The sequence below is a fragment of the Asterias amurensis genome, chromosome 13, assembly GCF_032118995.1.
Source record: "Asterias amurensis chromosome 13, ASM3211899v1".
NCBI classification, from domain to species: Eukaryota; Metazoa; Echinodermata; class Asteroidea; order Forcipulatida; family Asteriidae; genus Asterias; species Asterias amurensis.
In genome coordinates this window covers 6,088,240-6,106,947 of record NC_092660.1, presented here as the reverse complement: position 1 = coordinate 6,106,947, position 18,708 = coordinate 6,088,240, and the positions used below count along the sequence as shown (strand labels likewise).

The following is an 18,708-nucleotide window of genomic DNA, read 5'->3' as shown; positions in this document are numbered from 1 at the left end:
TGTCAGCTGTTTGTTATGTTAAGATTATGTTATAAGGGGTGGGCGTGGTTGGAGATTGGAAGGCTGCGACTAAACACATATCTGGAAGAATTGTGGGCGTTGCACTCCCTCTTTCTAAAGCAAAATCGTTATTATTGTCTGCTTTGTTATCTGGGCCCAATTTCATAGAGCTGCTTAAGCAAAAACATTTGCTTAAGCAAACAAATCTTTGCTTTATAAAATCAGATTACCGGCTAAGACTCCACTCAATTGTTATGTTAAGTAAACAACATCTAAATATTAGTCACAAGCAATGTACATGGCATGATTTTTTGCCAGTAACATGTGTAAAATGAGCAAGCTATTTTCGTGCTTAAGCAATTTTTTTGCTTAAGCAGCTCTATGAAATTGGGCCCTGCATGCAGAGCAGTAAGGTTATATTTCTCCATGAGAAGGCCCATCAGAAACGAGGTCTCTGAAATTACGGCTTCAGAAGTGGCTATGGCTGAAATGCCGAACAGTAGTCTTTTATTTTTAGGACATTATCCTTTTTGAGCAACCTTAATGTATCGCAGGATTAAAAACCAGTGATAAAACTCAATTAGCAAAAGAATGGAAAACATTGTGGCTGCCAGCAAATTGTAGGGCTGCCCCTTAAAGGTTTGCTTTTCGATATAAAGAAAATGTCTGTACTTTTTCATATATATTCCACTGTTTTTTAAAGAACTGAAGTCGCACGCTAGAATAACCAACTATACGCCCTCCTTCAAATTATTCCAATAGGAATTTCCAAATACATTATTCTGTTCCTCGCACAACCCTTCGGAATGCTTTTGATAACCCAACTTGCCTGCTGATACAAACCTTGACTCAGGCAAATGAATTCCCCATCGATGAAACCAACGGCCATTAGTCGTTGCCAAAGCCGCTTGATTGGGACGCGCGCAGCCCAAAATGACCTTCATAAAACCCGTGGTATTTTGGTCTGCGGCCGTTCTCTCTCCATCTAAACACTTCAGGTCAAAAAAGCCCTCAGATTCCCTGAATCTGTGTCAAAATATCGCAGAAAAGAGTGGTCCAACTGACGCAGAATTCAAACTATATAAAAACAATTTTTTTGACACATTTCCTGGTCAATTGACCCAGAATTGTGTCAGATCCCTTCGCAATCCGGGTCAATTCTGACCCGGGAGTTTTTAAAGTGTGAAGCATAACATGTGGTGGGATTGTGCAGTCAGAGTATGTCACGAGAAAGATATTTGGCTGAAGGGCAATGTCGCAGATTTTGTCCTAAAAAAATAAAACTAAATGTACGAATAACAAGCAATGGCAGCCATTTTGACAGTGAAAATTTCTTGTAACTCTCTCCCTTTTTAATATGTTTTTAAAAAAGACTTGCTTTGGGCTTCTCTGACTGTATGCCAAATTATTTGATTGTGTCGTCATCAATGTCACAATTCCCTTAAATGTTATTTCCCCCACTGTACGTACTCATACAGTTAATCTGCAGTGCTACCCGGCATTTCTTTACACGGTGCTGTTTATCAGAAATATTGCTTAACACAATTAAGTTGGCTTGACAGAAAAGAGACGGGAACCAACTACTATTCATAACAGATATCACAGTCAGTTTAGCCGGTGACCCTTCCCTTGCTAAGCGAAGAATATTTATACTTATACTCGTCATGAAATTGGCTCGACACACCTGCACTCGAAATTGAAATTAAAGGTTGGAAGTTGTTATCACAGGTTAGGTAGGAAGGTGCACCTGTAAAAACACTTTGCCCTTGCGTGACACTTGCACTGGAAACAGAATATTTGAAGTAAAAAATAGTAGGAGGAAATTACATTTCTTTTTTCATTATCTAGATGTTCACCTGTTTTTTGTGTGTTTAAAGTTTTGATTTGAGTGTTTATTGTAATAAGAAACGATTTATTTTGAGGAGTCTATATTACATAGTGGACAACCCATACATTTTTAAATGATTGTTGTAGAAGTGGGAAACGAGTGTGGCTGTGTGTCTTTAATTCAAGAAATATTTCCGTAAATGTTTATTTTATTAATAAATAATTAAGGTGGACACTTTTCAATAAAGCTCATTTAAAATTCACCCCCAAATATTCACTTCAAATCTCCCCTTTTGTCCAAGTAAATAATATAGTTGCAGAATTTGATCCCAAGATCAGATGGTCACCATATTGCTCAAACATCAATGATTGGTTTTTAATTACATTTCCCGAGATGATGGGTCACTCTATATCTGCACTGATCGCAGGTAACTAGTCCTATGCAACCACGTATGGAGAAGCTAGATGCAGAGAAGAAAGAAAAAACGCGGGGCGTCACATGCAGTTCGCACCTGCGCTTGCTTTTTTTGCGCGGGAATTCCTCGTGTGCATAATAAATGTCGTGTCATGCATATTCATTAATAATTCATCTTTCGTGATAGAGCATATAATAAACTGCCTGGTGCTTTCCTGTCATCAGCGAGCCCGTTTGCCGCGTGTACACAAGTACCTTGCTGCCACAATGCATCAAGCCCATTCCGTGTCATCATCATATGAACAGGAAATTTTCATTCCATTTTCTTCGTAGTAGTAGCTCGGTGAGGGAGGCTGGACTCTCTTTAGTCAGTCACCACCCGGGGTTTGGAGGACGACTACTTGCATGCTGCGTGCATACAGAACGGTTTGGAGGTGAGAAGAGGCGCTCGTGCCCACACACACTGTCTCTTGCTTGTTGCCAATACGGCAATCTTGTGAATGAGGAGCTGATTGGGTTACTACATATACTCTGTGATAATCAACAACATTCAAATGTCATATTGGAGGAGTTATCATCTCTCACTCGCCACCATGCTTCAACACTTAACTGTCAAGTGAGATTATCCTGTTGTCGTCTGCTATTGTTCTACCATGCTACACTCTAAAAATAGCTACGCAGGCCATGTCATGAGGACGCAGCAAACCAACATGCCTACATTCTTATCAACAATGTGCCTTTAATTGTTGTAATATTCAGCCAGCCTTTCATCAGCACGGATTCACTGTCAATGTGAGCGTGGTGGTCCTGGAATCAACGCGGGTCAATCGCATCGACCGGCCCCATCAACCCTCTACTCCATGGTGCGTTTAGCCACTAAGTGGCATCGGCAACACGTTTGAACTCGCCCATGAAGAAGACAGGGTAAGTTACGACCATGTGCTTAATAATACACAGCAATGTGTTGCATGCGTATATTGCACTATGATAAATAAATTACACACACAAATTATGCCCATATACATGTAGGCCTACAGGTTTTAATGTATGCGGGTTTTCTGTTGTTCTGTTGGTCTACATTGTTACAATATAAGCGGTTATAGCAAATTATAAACCCTTGCTCAATAACAAAACTACCTTCGTGGTTTCGGCATTTTAACGAGAAAAACTGTGAGACCTACATTGCCAAACCATATACCTACCGCACAGCCATAAACGACGTGCTAATTTTTAATCGCTGTAATGTAAAACCAGCATGACATTTGACATTCAATTATCAGTCGCCGATTCAGGTGTCAGTATAAATAACTGGAGATGTTTATCCTTTGCTGGGTTTTCATCCCTACTCATCTCAAACCGAAGCGGTGAAACGTATATACAGACTCGGCAGAAAAACCACTTGACTATGTTGACCTTGTAATGATTAAATTCCCCGTGTACATCATCCATCCCCTGCTGATGTAACAAGCTTTGTATTTGTAAGTCGTTTTCTCCATAAATTAAAAAAAACCCCAACCCAACCGTGATGTGGATACGCTCAGTCGTAGAGCATTGAAATTGCGTTTCATTTATATTAGGCATAATATTACAACACTGTATCAGCAATACATGATGTATTGCAATGGCGGGTATTTTTTAACCTTGATTGGGCTGTCATAGCCCGGCTAATTTGACACTTAATGTTTGTTGTATTAACTGTCTCAGATTGTTTTGCTGGGTGGGAGACTGGGTGGGCGTGTCCAATTCAATGAAGGGGTAATTTTCACAATATAGGCTGTAGGCCCTATGTTATTGTAAACCCTCCTAAAATATTTTTGTCAGTGCTTAACTCTGTTTGATTAACCAATTTACATCTCTTTCATTTTTGCCAAGACTGTAATTTTCTCATAACCTGCGCCAGTATAATATCATTTGACAGATCTATGGCGCGGTACAAAATAAAGGCCATTGTTGTCACTAGTCAAGATTGAGGAACTGCGAGTTTATTATTCCCTATTTAATTGTATTGCCCCATAGCCTCATTCCATGACAAAGTAAACACTCTCAGTTTATATCCCATAATAATAATAATAAACAGCATTTATAAGGCGCATTATGAGTAAAAGATTCACCAATGCGCCTAGCAATACAAACTAAAAGGCAAAAATCAAGACCAATCAAAATAATAGGCTTGGGCCTAAATACTTTTAAACTGAGAAATAACCGACATAAAAAGATACAACAATGCAGACAAAAGTAGACACAAATTTAAAACATAAGAAACAGCAAGCCATAGAAATATTATATAGGGCCTAAACCCATAAAATGGAAAAAAAAAAAAAATACAAGAAATTAATCCATCAACGAACTATGAACAATCAGCAAATGTAAAAATGTGTTTAGTGACTAAACAGATTCAACAATGCACACAAAACTAGATACAACCTTTAAACATTAGAAACAACAGACCCAGATAGCAAACGGTATATCATGATAAAGCAGACAAGAACATTGTCATGGCAACCATCAGCACAAACCAAGAGCAGAAAACTAACAATACAAAATGATCCCTTGAAACCAAACCACGCTTGGTATTTTCCCTCCGCAAACATTTAGAAACACGTTTATGTGCACCCGTACTTTCCTTTGAACAATTTTTACGAATAATGTGATGCCATTCATTGACATACTAATGACATTCATTGACATTAATGCGAGGGTACAAAGACTTAATGATCCGTCAACGTCAACCATATTTAAAGACACTGGACACCTTTGGTTATTTGTCAAAGACCAGTTTTCTCAACATTAGCATGAAAATAACAAACCTGTGAAAATGTTATGACTCAATCAGTCATCAAAGTTTCAAGAGAATAATGAATGAAAAAACCTTGTTGAACAGAGCAATTTGTTTGCTTTCAGATGCCTGGTCCATGAAAGGCCTAAATTATTTTAATATTTTAGTGAGAAATTACCTCTTTCTCAAAAATTTCTCAACATTAGCATGAAAATAACAAACCTGTGAAAATTTTATGACTCAATCGGTCATCAAAGTTTCAAGAGAATAATGAATGAAAAAAACCTTGTTGAACAGAACAATTTGTTTGCTTTCAGATGCCTGGTCCATGAAAGGCCTAAATTATTTTAATATTTTAGTGAGAAATTACCTCTTTCTCAAAAACTATAATGTTACTTCAGAGGGAGCCGATTTTCAAAAAGTGCAATACTATTATATTAACAGCTCTCCATTACTCGTTACCAAGTAAGTTTTAATGCTAACAATTATTAATTATGAGTAATTACTAATAGTGTCCAGTGCCTTTAAACAAGATGAACCGTGAAGACGTTAAAAATAGCCTGCATTAAATATTTAAAGCAGAATACATAACTAATAATTATTTCAGAGAATGTGCATTGCACTTTTAGACCTCCAGGGTCATAAGTTGATCCGGATTCCGGGTCTCAGAGGGCCTGACCCATTTACGGGTCAGACTGACCCAGGAAATAATGTTAAAATGGAATTTTTAGGATTCTGCGTCAGTTTGAGATTGTGCGTCAGTTTGAGCCAAAATTTGGGTCACTTTGACACAGGGTCCGGGTCATAAATACTGCCCATTGACAGATTTCTCATAGACTTTAATAATGGAGGTGCCCCTTGCAAACATTAGAAATGGCCTGTCATCTCAAAGATGAAATTCTAGACTTTAGTGTAAAGTCTTATGGATCATTGAAACGGGATATAATTTGACTGTAGATTTATTCCAGATGACTTGGCTACACTTCAAAACATTATGGAGTTAAAGTGTTGATGATGCAACCTTGCTTGTAAAGCGCAAAACTGTGTTCGTATAAAGTTTACTCCAGGCTTTAACCTCGTACATTGGAATTCGTTCTCTCCCATCACAATGCCCACAAAATACAAGCTATTGTGAGAAAAGAATAAACACATTTTGGAACAAATCATAAAGTAACTTCACATGTGGGCTTAACAAATACTTTAAAGCTTCGATTAAGTTATATTAAGTTATATTTTGTCACGTCAGTTGGCACGTCATCCCGAGATTTATTCAAATCATTTTCTTCTATTCAATTGTTTATTTAATTGAATAAACTCGCGTAAAAATCAATTGTGACAGGTTAATATCAATAGTGCACTTAAAGGGTCACTGTATGTTTGGTATAAGACATGGTAAGAAGAACGGCAATATTTCGAAGTAGCCGACTGCGGTTGTTGAACAGAATACCATAGGCAATTTTAGTTAAAGAAGCGTTAGAAATCTATGGGGATGAGTCTTCCTGCGTGGACATGATTCGCTCCAGGTTTTCGGCGATATCTTACCAAAACAAATGCGACCACTGAAAATGAAATTGCACAGGTTAATTGTAACTACAATGTGTATAGGACTAAAACAATCGAACGGTTCCAAAAAACAAAGGTTACTTCTTTGCTTTAAACCTTTCAGTGATACGGTCATGGGTCCTTAGAGAACAATCGTTGAACTATTCGTCATGAGTAGTGGTGAAATCGTCTGGAATTTATGATAATCATGATCAAATAATATAATGTATGAAATAAGGTGGTTATAATAATAGGTGTGGAAATGCAGTGTAGGTACAGTTCGTGAGAGATTGTAGACATTAGTGGAACATCGTGATGCTTGACTCTGTAACAAAAGTGCAATCGAAATATTATAAAAACACAGAAAATACAACTTGCTTTGGTTTTATTGTTTGTGGGTTTCTAGTTTGCATACCGTGGTTATGATAAACATACAGACTAGTTGTGATGTCACACAGACTAAAGGCCTTATACAGACACGTTTGATGAACACAGCGATTTAAAAATCTTTTTTAAAGATTTAAATCTTGTACAGTTTTTGAATCGATGTTTTAATACTTTTATTTGTTTAGTTTGATAGTTGAGATAAACATGTTCCTTTGGCTTGATACTTTGTTCGTGTAAGTCCAGGGCATATTTTCTTCCTATAGTTTGTTAAGGGCAACTCTATGAAACATTTAAAGGGGCACTGTGTGGGCACTGACAATGGGCATGAAGTAATGTTGCCTGTTGGTAGCCTTTATACTATACGCAATTTGGGGTTGGACAAAGAAAATTGACTAGAGCGGGATTTGAACCAATGACCTCCGGATTAACGTGTCGGCGATCCACCAACTGAGTTATGTAGCCCTATTTTGTAAATATCTTTGTTCGGAAGTGCCAGTCAGAAGTCATACTTTTGTACACACAACTGCACACTGTGTATGGTAAACATCGCCTACCTAATTTGCATTATGAGACATAAATGGTATCATTTATATAGAAGGAAAACCTTAAGAATAAACATCTGTCTGTGTTTGTGTTGTATTCATATCATTGCCCCACCCGGGAAACATTTTCTTTGAACACCCATGTGAAACGAACCGAAGATGTGTCATAGGCAGGTAACTATTGATGATGCACGGTATTCGCACGGTATCACACAGGGAACCCGACATAAGTGTTCCCATGCTGACAATGATATGGCCAGGGTATGATTAGCAGTAACAGATTGTGAAGTTGATCGATGCACATGTACATGAAGGTGATAACGTTCACACGCCCCAATAGTGTGACAAATTTGATGCAAAGCGCCCTCTGTTGATACATACGTATACGTGCGTAACTTGAATGTACATTTCAAAATGGCCTCCACCGATTTGAGGCTTTAACTCTATGCTTTAATAGCACAGATAAATAGACATTTCCATTGTTGATAAACAAACCGTGCCGGTTTGCATTAACGACCAAATGTTAGCAAAACATTCAATCGATGTTGTGAGCGAATTCATCATTTTCTGCAAACTATATAAATCATACCTCCCATGCCTTCATTCTGAATCTAGTGCGAACGGCGTTTTGTAGGTTCACATTAAAACCACAATTTAACAACATACTTCAATGTAGTTTTGACTATAAATTGTTGCAGTACGAACATATGTACGAATGAGAGTGCCCCCCCCCCCCCCCATAAAATCAGTCGTTGGAGAGTTACAATTTTCTCATAAATATTCATATTAGTTTAATGGGAAAATTCTATACTTTTAAGACGGGAATAGTTTGACAGTTTATTGCTCCGTGGTTTATGACACAACTGACCCGTAAACAAATGGTCCATCTCACAGCTTGGTGTTTGTTAACGAGAAAAAGTGAGGTGCATTTTGGCGTGACAAATTCGATCATCATCTTAAGTTGGATACCCAGGCCTGTTTGCCTCGTTTTTGAAAGGACAAGGGCACCAAGGCACTTTCTCCCTATGAGGAAATTGTAAAATTTCGACCGTAGCATTTTAAGGGCACCAAGGCAGTGACTAGGGGGTAAGGAGGCAACTTTAATAGGCCTGAAAATACCGTACTTTTATACAACAAACGCATACACGGTTCTCATACTGATTGTCTTTTGAATACCCCGATCGGTGTATGGGGGAAGGGCACCGATAACCCTGTTAGGATTTAGGGTTTAAAATTGAGGGATACAAATGTATGTGTAAATAAAAGGAATTAATATAGCACGGCGTTTCTTGTAAATTTCATCTAATTTAAGGCTAGATAAGTAAACAAATCAGTCTGGTCCCATTTTAAACCAAAGCAGATTAGCAATCCTTTTTATACAGGTAAACAGGAAATCTGACCGGAAATGATAATGATAAAATTGATAATTTTTGCAGTTTGAAAAAAAATCTACGAATAATACAATAATCCAATTGGAAATTAATCATTTAAATCCAATATACTTATTTATTTATGTGGGGGGGGGGGGGGGTGCCAAAGACTGCCATCACCATCCAACCTGTTATTTTATCTCTGAGATTTATAAACGCAAAAAGCGTTCACTGCGTGGAAGGTCGGGCCGCGTTTTCTTTTTAAAGAAAAATGAAATGCATAATTCACCGGCAGCGAAACTCTGCACATAAAAAAATAATGGTATCCCCAGTCGCTCGAAGTCTAGTTATGTTTATACATAACGCTGTTGTCCAGTAAATGCCTACTGCTATTATCGGGAGAACAAAAATAGACACAATTCTTACGCGAGAATGCAAATATACAAAACTCGAAATTGGAAACTAATCCTTTGATCCAATGTATTGTATTTATTTTTGGCGGTGGTGTGCAAAAGACTGCATAATGCATTACCGTGCGACCGATTTTATTTTGATTTGGAGCTTCTTTAGACGAAATTTTCAGTGTCAGATCAGAGGGAAGGAGACCAGTTTTTGGTTGAAAATTTGGTCACATAGATCAAACTACCCAAACTATGTTATCCAACTTATAGAAAAAACATTCCACAGTTATCAACATTATAATGTTAGATTTGTATTTGTTTATTTGTTTGTTGATGTCGTTGATTGTTGTTGTTGTTGCTGGCGCTGCTGATGTTCATGTTGTTGCCAATGATTTTGTTGAAGTTGTTGTTACAGCTGATTCCATATCGCACGTTCGTCCACCATTTTGAACATAATTTTTACATGTTTTCCAAAGACACTATTTACGTTTTAGTTTACGTAAGTATTATTTTGAGTTTGTTTGTTGCTGTTGTGCTCATGCTACTGCAGCTGTTGTTGTCATTGTTGCTTTTGATTTCCCAATGCAATTTCTTCATACTATCAAGTTGCGGTCTTTTTCTTTACCAACATTTGGCACATCAATAATTGACCCTTGACACAGGGCCATCGGCTCAAATTAATGGCGCCAAATCTAGCAAATAGCACGAGCGGGTTGCTTTATTGGGGCGTCTATGCGATCGTTTACAGTGCTTATAATGTACCCGGCAATAGTTCTCATTTATAGTCAAAGGTATGCTGGAGCCCAGACGCTTTTTTAAAATGACTATGAAGGGCGAAACTGTAGAATGTATTTACTATGTCCATGACGATTACTATAGCAAGCACTATTAGTGGGGCATTTTCATAGGGGATGTGTAATACATAATTAGATGGTAGGCTATTGTTACTTAGCAACAATACTCTGTGAATCTTACCAAATTTGTTATAATCTTTAGTAAAAACCATGTACTTAACGTGAGACTTGAAGGAACGCTAGCTGGTAGTAGCACATGCGCATGCCCAGAATAAGGTAAACAGTCGAAATTTATCGGCCATACTCTCTGATCACTGAAAGAGGTCAGGGAATATACTGGGTGCGTTCGATTACCTTCCCCGGGTCGACCCCGGTGTGTGGCGTTTTCTTTTTCCAGGCTGAACGTGTGCAGATAATTACCCACGTTCGTCCTGAAAAAAAAAAAAAAAAAACGCTACTCACCGGGGTCGACCCAGGGAAGCTAAACGAACGCACCCAGCTTATGAGGAAAATGGTCTGGTCCTTTGTTTGAATCGATCATTTTAGCATCCACCTCTGCAAATTCACACTAGGGACGCGACAATGACGTAGTACCATAACGGTCAACTACCAATATGATCCAAACGATCAAAACCGTGTAATGACTGCAATATGTTTGGTGGACATGGTATATGTAATAGATACACATGTATTAATTAAAGCGTGGGCGAGGCATTGGGATGGCACCAAATCGTCACAGTCTGGTACTAATGACTTACATTATACAGGCTTTGTAATAGGCTCATTAATGGTTTCGGTATGTGGGCGGTTTCGTTTTGTTTAGCGATTTGGAGCACGTTCATGTGCTTATTTGCTCAATTGCGGTGATCTAATAAAAGCGAGGGCCTTGAAATGTCATTTTCTTGACTTAAAAGCATCGTGAACGATTGGTAGTTGTCACAGACCAGTGGTCTCACTTGGTGTAAACCACCATAAGCATAACATAACAAGCCTATGTAAATTTGGGCTCAATTGGTCATCGAAGTTGCGAGAAAGTGATGAACGAAAAAACACAATTGTCAGGCGAAGTTTTGGCGTTCAGGTGCTCGATTTCGAATTTGTGTGCTTTCAGATAGGAATAAAAGACTTCTAGCTAGAAGTCTTTTACTATTATGTGAGAAATCACCTCTTTCTCAAAAACTACATCACTTCAGAGGGAGTCGTTTCCCACAATGTTGTATACTATCAACAGCTCTCCAATGCTCGTTACCAAGGCAGTTTTTAAGTTAATATTTGTTTGGAGTAATTACCAAACGTGTACCTTCCTTTTAAACAGTGTATTATTTCAGATGTAAATGTTGTCTCTGGAGGATTGATGCTGATGGGAACGTGGTAGGAATGAGCTCTTAGATTTAAATTAAACCTTTTCATCATTCGATACTAATCATGCGATATTTCTGTTAAATGTAGGCCCTATATATAAAATATACTTTTTATATTGCCGTCTTGTTCCCTGTTTGTAATTGCAATAATGGATACAGACTATCATATCAAATAGCGGTCTGACTTTTATGTAAATCTTTGATCTCTGTGATTTCTTTCTAACTAACTCTATAAATGTTCCCTTAAAGGCAGTGGGTAGTATTGGTAATTACTCAAAATATTTATAAGCGTAAAACCTTACTTGGTAACGAGTAATGGGGAGAGGTTGATAGTATAACACATTGTGAGAAACGGCTCTCTCTGTAATAACGTAGTTTTAGAGAAAAAAATTAATTTTCCACAGTTTTGATTTAGATTTTGAGGTCTCGAAATCAAGCATCTGAACGCACACAACTTCGCCTGACAAGGGTGTTTTTTCTTTCATTATTATCTCGCAACTTCGACGACCGATTGAGTTCAAATTTTCACAGGTTTGTTATTTTATGCATATGTTGAGATACACCAAGTGAGAAGACTGGTCTTTGACAATTACCAATAGTGTCCACTGTCTTTAAATGAAAATAGTTGTAAAAACTGGTTCTGGTACGGAATTAGCACACCAGCAAATAAACTCCCTGAGAAATATTTAAAATTACATCCAAATCATACGAGAACTGAAAGGTGATATATAGAATGACAACAAAGCTTGACATTTTTCATCTCGACGTTTCTTTGCTCGACTTTTGTTGCCAGGGGGTTTAGTTACACGTAACATGACGTCTTGCGGTCAGAATGCAATTTCGCTTGCTATTAAGAACCTGAAATTGACTTCTGATTCAAGGTGTTTCATGACAAACCACACACAATTACTGGCCATTCTACTTGATGGCACACGTGTATCAAAGTTGCCTAATCGCAGAAATGTTAATGAAGGAACGTTTTACAAAAAACCCTGACGAAACATAACCAGTCGCATCATCTACTTTTCTGAAAATAAGTTACAATCAATGTTTCTATCTGAAGCAACCAGTGCACTCTCAGAAAAACAAAAAGGACGTTAACGCATAAATATAGGTCTAATAAAACCCTATAGACAGAAGATGATTTTTAGATGTGGGAGGAAATCTCAAATAGGGAAAATCCACAAAATGCGTCTGATTTTGACCCTTTGCAGCTAGGGTCGAAACGTCGAGCTTTAACTATTTTGTGCAAGTTGTAAGCATATTATAACATAATGACAAGTTTTAAGAGCAGTTTAAGAACACAGAGTACAACAATTGATAAGTTATTATCAAAGTAACACATGATAGTATAACAAGTTGTAAGACACAGTGTCTTAGATGGCCACTTCATGGCCTTTGCTCTTCAACATCTAGATGAAGAGTCGTAAATCTATTTCCTCCGTGGCCTTCGATAGAGTATTATTTTTACACGTTAGTCCTGCGTGTATTGATTTTAGTCATCTCGGTTCCACAAAAAGGCAACGTCACCTTGAGCAGTGACTGATAGTTGCAGGTTGATGTCTGACGTAACCGAACGTGCTATAATGAAGTATCGCAATGTAGTTATAATCTGCAATGTGAGTACATTAATGTTCGAGGCTGAGCTAGATTGGTGGTTTGTAATTGGAAACATAATTACTGAAACCCACCCATTACAAGTTTCATTTATTTTTTCAAGCTTGCCTAATAATACTTATCTGGGACTCAGCTGTACTCGGTTTGAATGTTAACACCGCGGAGTCGCGTAGATGTTGAGAAAGAGGTAAATTCTTACTAAAATAATAGAATAATTCTAGCCAGAAGTCTTTTATTCCTATCTTGTCCAACAAGGATGTTTTTTCATCATTTTCTCGCAACTTCGATGACCAATTTCACACAGGCCTAGGTTTGTTATTTTATGCATATGTTGAGATACACCAAGTGAGGTCCAGTGTCTTCAATATGTGTGGTTATCCTGGTCTTACTAAACAAAGGTCGAGTAGGTCTACAGGTACTTATTAGTCATTCGAGTAAGTGTGAGTAACGAGTAAACAAAGTTTAACTCGAGTATTAGAGCGAGACTGTATTTGCATTAACATAAGATACGAGTACACAAAGTATTAGAGCACTATGTTAGTACGATTCGAGTACAAGAAGAGAATGAAAATATTTGGGTACAAGTACGACGAGTTACAGAATGGATAGTGCGAGTAGGAGTACGAGTAGGACGTGTTCCATGAATAACGATTAAATAATGAAGTAATGTATAAAGGTACGATTACAGTGTTCGAGTGTACGAGTATAGAATGAAGTGAGTACTAGTGCGAGTACAACTTGGCTACAGAATAAAGCACTCGAGTACTAAGAATTGCGAGTACAGAATACAGTATAATAGTCCTAGTACGAGTAGAGTACGAGAACATAATAAAGTATTCGAGTACGATCGGACACAGTACAGTAGGGTTATATACTGGTTGAGTACGCAGTACTTCATACACGAGCATTGCCATGTACATGTACTTTTTCAAATTGACAAGCGTAAACCATACGATATGTTTATTGAATGACCTCACTCGCCAGCCACGAACACACAGATATTCCGTGAAATTACAAATCCGGAAGCCCCAAAGCCCTCTGGCGGTAAAGTCGCATCAAGATAGTTATCCAGTGGCGGACGGTCGACATACTTTCCGTTATTTGTGCCAAGATTATGTCCGCACACGCGACTTCCCATCACCTCACCTATAGCTGTCGAGACAGACCCTGGGTTGTCATACAGCAGCCGATCGCATCTTAATGAGCTAACACATCATTGGTTTCTAAGTGTAATTTCAATTCCGTTTTCTGTGACTTAGTTTCATTAAAATGTGGCCGTCTGGTTAATAGTGCAGACAGCGCAACATAATGTGTGTTTCTTTGTTGAGATATTATTATATTGTTCATGTTTAGAGCCGAGTATAACTTTGGCTTCTCTATGAACTTCTCGTTTAAAGATAGTGTCAAAGACCAGTCTTCTCACTCGGTGTACCTCATCATCATATGCATGAAATAACAAACCTGTGAAAATTTGAGCTCAATGGTCGTCGAAGTTGCGAGATACTAATAAAAGAAAAAAACACCCTTGTCACCCGAAGTTGTGTGATTTCTGATACTTGATTTCGATACCTCAAACTCTAAACTTGAGGTCTCGAAATCAAATTCTTGGAAAATTACTTCTTTCTCGAAAACTAAGTCACTTCAGATAGAGCCGTTTCTCGCAATGTTTTATACTATCAACATCTCCCTATTACTCATTACCAATCGCGGTTTTATGCTGATAATTATTTTGAGTTATTACCAATAGTGTCCACTGCCTTTAACAATCCATTCTTTTTCGAGTAACTTTGTTTTGTATTACCGGAAGGATTGGTCGCGAAATGCACGAACTTTTTGTACCGACTTTGTATTGTTATAATTGGCTGTTGATAAATACAACGGACATTCAGCGGCACCGCTTGTATAACATCAATGTTGACTCAAAGATTTTTTGAAAACAGAAATATGATTGCTTTGGTCCACTCTAGATGTTTGGAGAAGGAATGTTACCTTAGCTCAACATGTTTTAAGATAATATTTTTCACTCTGATCATGTTTAAGACTCCATCCATGCACACGCAGCTAGAGTACACATACTTCTTAACAAACGATATCAAAGTCCTTATGGTCACTAGAGACGTAGCTTTGGAATGTGATTTTGTCGATTTTGTTTTGTCAACTTTCAATTTATCGGTCGAAAGTTTTCTTTAGACACCTTGGTAAACTGGTTTACCAGTCATTCTGTGTCTGATACACTTAAGTGCCTGATGTTATGAAAGGTGTGGGCAAGCTTTTAAAAATAATATGATAAGTAAAATGTTCACCAACCGCAAGGATCTTTTGTATAAATAAATACTAAAATAGTTGACGATTCAACCCTGGCGGTGTCTTTTCTCGAAGGCTAGGAAAAAAAAGAGCAAACAAGAAAACAAAGAGGAAAAGACTTTGCTAGTCAAGCTTTTTTCCCCGAGCTTGTGTGGGATAACGTCCTGATTAAAGTATTGGCATTTCTAGAAAGTATACATATTTTTTCAGTCTTCATGAACAATTCAGAACTGTACTTCATCTTTATTCAAATAGAGTAAGGTTGTAGTTAGCTGTTTGTCATAATTATGAAACGCTTCATGTTAACATACGAGCAGCTGCAGTTTTCGCAAATCATCAATCACTGTACCTTATCTTGATTCATAGCTTTTGCCATAATTGTGAAACGGCGCTTTATCTGCACTGAAATAATATAGTAAGGTTAGATGTCCTAGAAATGTTTTACGCTAAAACATAGCAAGGTACCACAGATATGCTGCCTTCATTTACTAAATGTACCTTATCTTGATTCAGTAGCAGCTTTGCCATAACAGTGGAACACTGCTTTATCCTACACTCAAATAATGTAGTAAGGTTAAATACAACCACAGATACGCTCTAAATCCTGTACCATATTTTTTTAATCAAAGAGAGATGTACTTATAAGAATTCAAGCCAAAACCGTCAACTTGTATCGCAAGACGACTTACTGAAACTTCGATGCTAAGTTGACGTATAAGATTTGCCCTTATTTAGTAAATGAAGTACCTTATCTTGATTCAAAGAGAGTAATGCTTACAAGAGTTCGTGCCAGCAGCTGCAACATTACTGAGTATAGTAAAATACTCTTAATTCTTAATTCATGTACAGACACAACAATCAAAGGTGGGTGGGATTAAAACCAACCTCTTAATATTCCTAAAGTTCCTGGAATCATTGTGAAGAGTAGTATTTGTAAATTAATGTGTACCTCATCTTGATTCAAATAGAGTATGTGCTAATTCATGCCAGCAGCTGCAACATTGCGATTAGAAGTATACCCTTAATTCTTAATTCATGTACAGTAGCAACACTCAAAGGTGGGTGGGATAAAAAACAACCTCTTAATATTCCCGAAACTTCCAGGAATTAAAGATTGAAGAGTTGTACTTGTAAATGTGTACCTCATCTTGATTCAAAGAGAGTTTCATACCAGCAGCCCCAACGTTACTGAATAAACCCCTGCCCTTAATTCTTATTTCATGTACAGACACAACCCTCAAAGGTGTGTGGTGGGATTAAAACCAACCACTTAATATTCCCAAAAGTTCCAGGAATGAAAGTTTGAAGAGTTTTATTTGCAAATATGTACCTCATCTTGATTCAAAGAGAGTAGTGCTTGCAATAATTCAAACCAGCAGCTGCAACGTTACTGAATAAAAGCCAACCATTAATTCTTAATTCATGTACAGTAGTCTCAGGAGTAGCAACACTCAAAGGTGGATGGGATTAAAACCAACCTCTCAATATTACTAAAAGTTCCGGGAACCAATGTTTGAAGAGTTGTATTTGATAGCACTTTACATCGCCTACACCTATAGAAATAAACCACTCAAAATGATGCGAGTTGAATGCACTGGACAATAACAATTATTGTGAGGTTACTTGATGTCGTTCAATTTGTTTTTACACAGTTGGTCGTTGTCGGTGTTCTGAAATCGGTCTGGTTTAATCTGTTCGAGTGAAGGTAACGCGGTGTTAATGAATGCAAAGCTTCTTTTTGTTGCCTTCACGGTATCTGAATTATTTATTCATAAATACCCCAGACAGTTTTTCTACTCCTATTGGTGGAGAGCGCGTCACGTGGGTGTTCATAAACCTTATGTGAATGACCGGTAAAAAGTGTTAATTCATGGGCGTGACACGCGACCTTGCACCTGTTCTTATGAGACAGTTTCTTTATTCCTATTGGTCAAGAGCCACGGCTGAAACAGTTGTGCCACATTACGCGATACGCGCGACGCCCACAGCATTCCCTTATAAGGAGATGTTTACGCGAGGGCAGCGGAGGGCTCTACCATTTCATAGCTGGAGGGGTTTTGTGTTGTGTTGAAAGAAATAATTTAACAATTATAGTTTTTGCTTTTATTTTACTTTTTGACCAACAAGTGATGATGTTTTTGACCGAAAGGTATTTATGAATGGGAATCAAAGTGTGTTGAATCGGTTTTCAACTAGTGGTTTAAACCCGCTTAGGCCTGGTTCTTTATAATTTACCTCGACTTCGTCTCGGTAAATTAAAACACTAGTTGAAAACCTCTTCACCACACATTGATTCCCTTATTTAACAATGGTGGCATCCAGTCGTGCATGTTGGCTCAGATATTGGTGCTTGGTTGCGCTTTTGGTTTTTGGGTAATCTTTAAAGGCAGTGGACACTATATTGGTAGTAACTCACAATAATTATTTAGCAGAAAACCTGACTTGGTATCTAACAATAATAGGGAGATGTTGGTAGTATAGGTTTTCTCGGTCAATTTCGGAAAATGAGCAGCCAATTTAACCACCAAGCAATTCTATTTCGCGCAAAATCGAATGCTACTCAAAGGTGTCATTAGATTACGTTTTAGGATTAGTCAAATCTAATGTTGCGTCATTTGATTTGACAAAGTAATCATTCAATTTAACAATTCATCAAAGCAGCATTCAAATTCGCAGACGCTTCTTAAGGCGTGTGTGTCACGAAGAAGAATGACGCTACGCTAAATTGAACAGAGTGCTAAAGGAATTTGACTCGACTCAAAACGATATTGACTGGCCGAATTCTAAATTTGAAACGCAGTAACAATTGGAGGCCAAAACAGCTTTTATTCGAACGCATGAAAATCAAATTGACTGCTGATGTGCCGAATTTGACCGAGAAAACCTATATAAACATTGTGAGAAACGGCTCCCTGTAAAGTGAAGTAGTTTGTCGAGAAAGAATAATTTTCCACCAACTTGATTTCCGATACATCGGAATTAGATTTTGAGGTCTCGAAATCAAGCATCTGAAAGCACACAACTTGGTGTGACTTGGTGTTTTTTGTTTCATTACAATCTCACAAGGACGACGACCAATTTCGCTCAAATTTTGAAGGTTTGTTATTATTTTATCCATATATTGAGATATACCAAGTGATAAGACTGGGTCTTTGACAATTACCAATAGTGTCCAGTGTCTTTGCTGATCAAGGCTATTTTCTCCATTTCCTGTTTTGAATTGATTGTTGTGATTCTTCGTCACCATTTGGCACCAATGTTCACACATAGACTCTTGAATCTTGAAGTATAGTACTCAACTTCCCTCTCCTAAAAATTGTATAAAACGAGTGAGGTGGTGCAGTCCTATAAATTATATGCTGTGATTGGTTC

General features: G+C 37.8%; 1 protein-coding gene across 1 annotated transcript in view; it reads left to right on the top strand.

Moving 5' to 3' along the window:
- The first annotated feature begins 2,777 nt into the window (after positions 1–2,777).
- The window catches only part of LOC139945773 (uncharacterized), a 122,217-nt gene continuing 106,286 nt past the window's right edge, over positions 2,778–18,708 (top strand). Inside the window, exon 1 of the mRNA XM_071943188.1 lies at positions 2,778–3,166. The gene's annotated coding sequence lies outside the window, so the exon portion shown is untranslated. The remainder of the gene's footprint in view (positions 3,167–18,708) is intronic.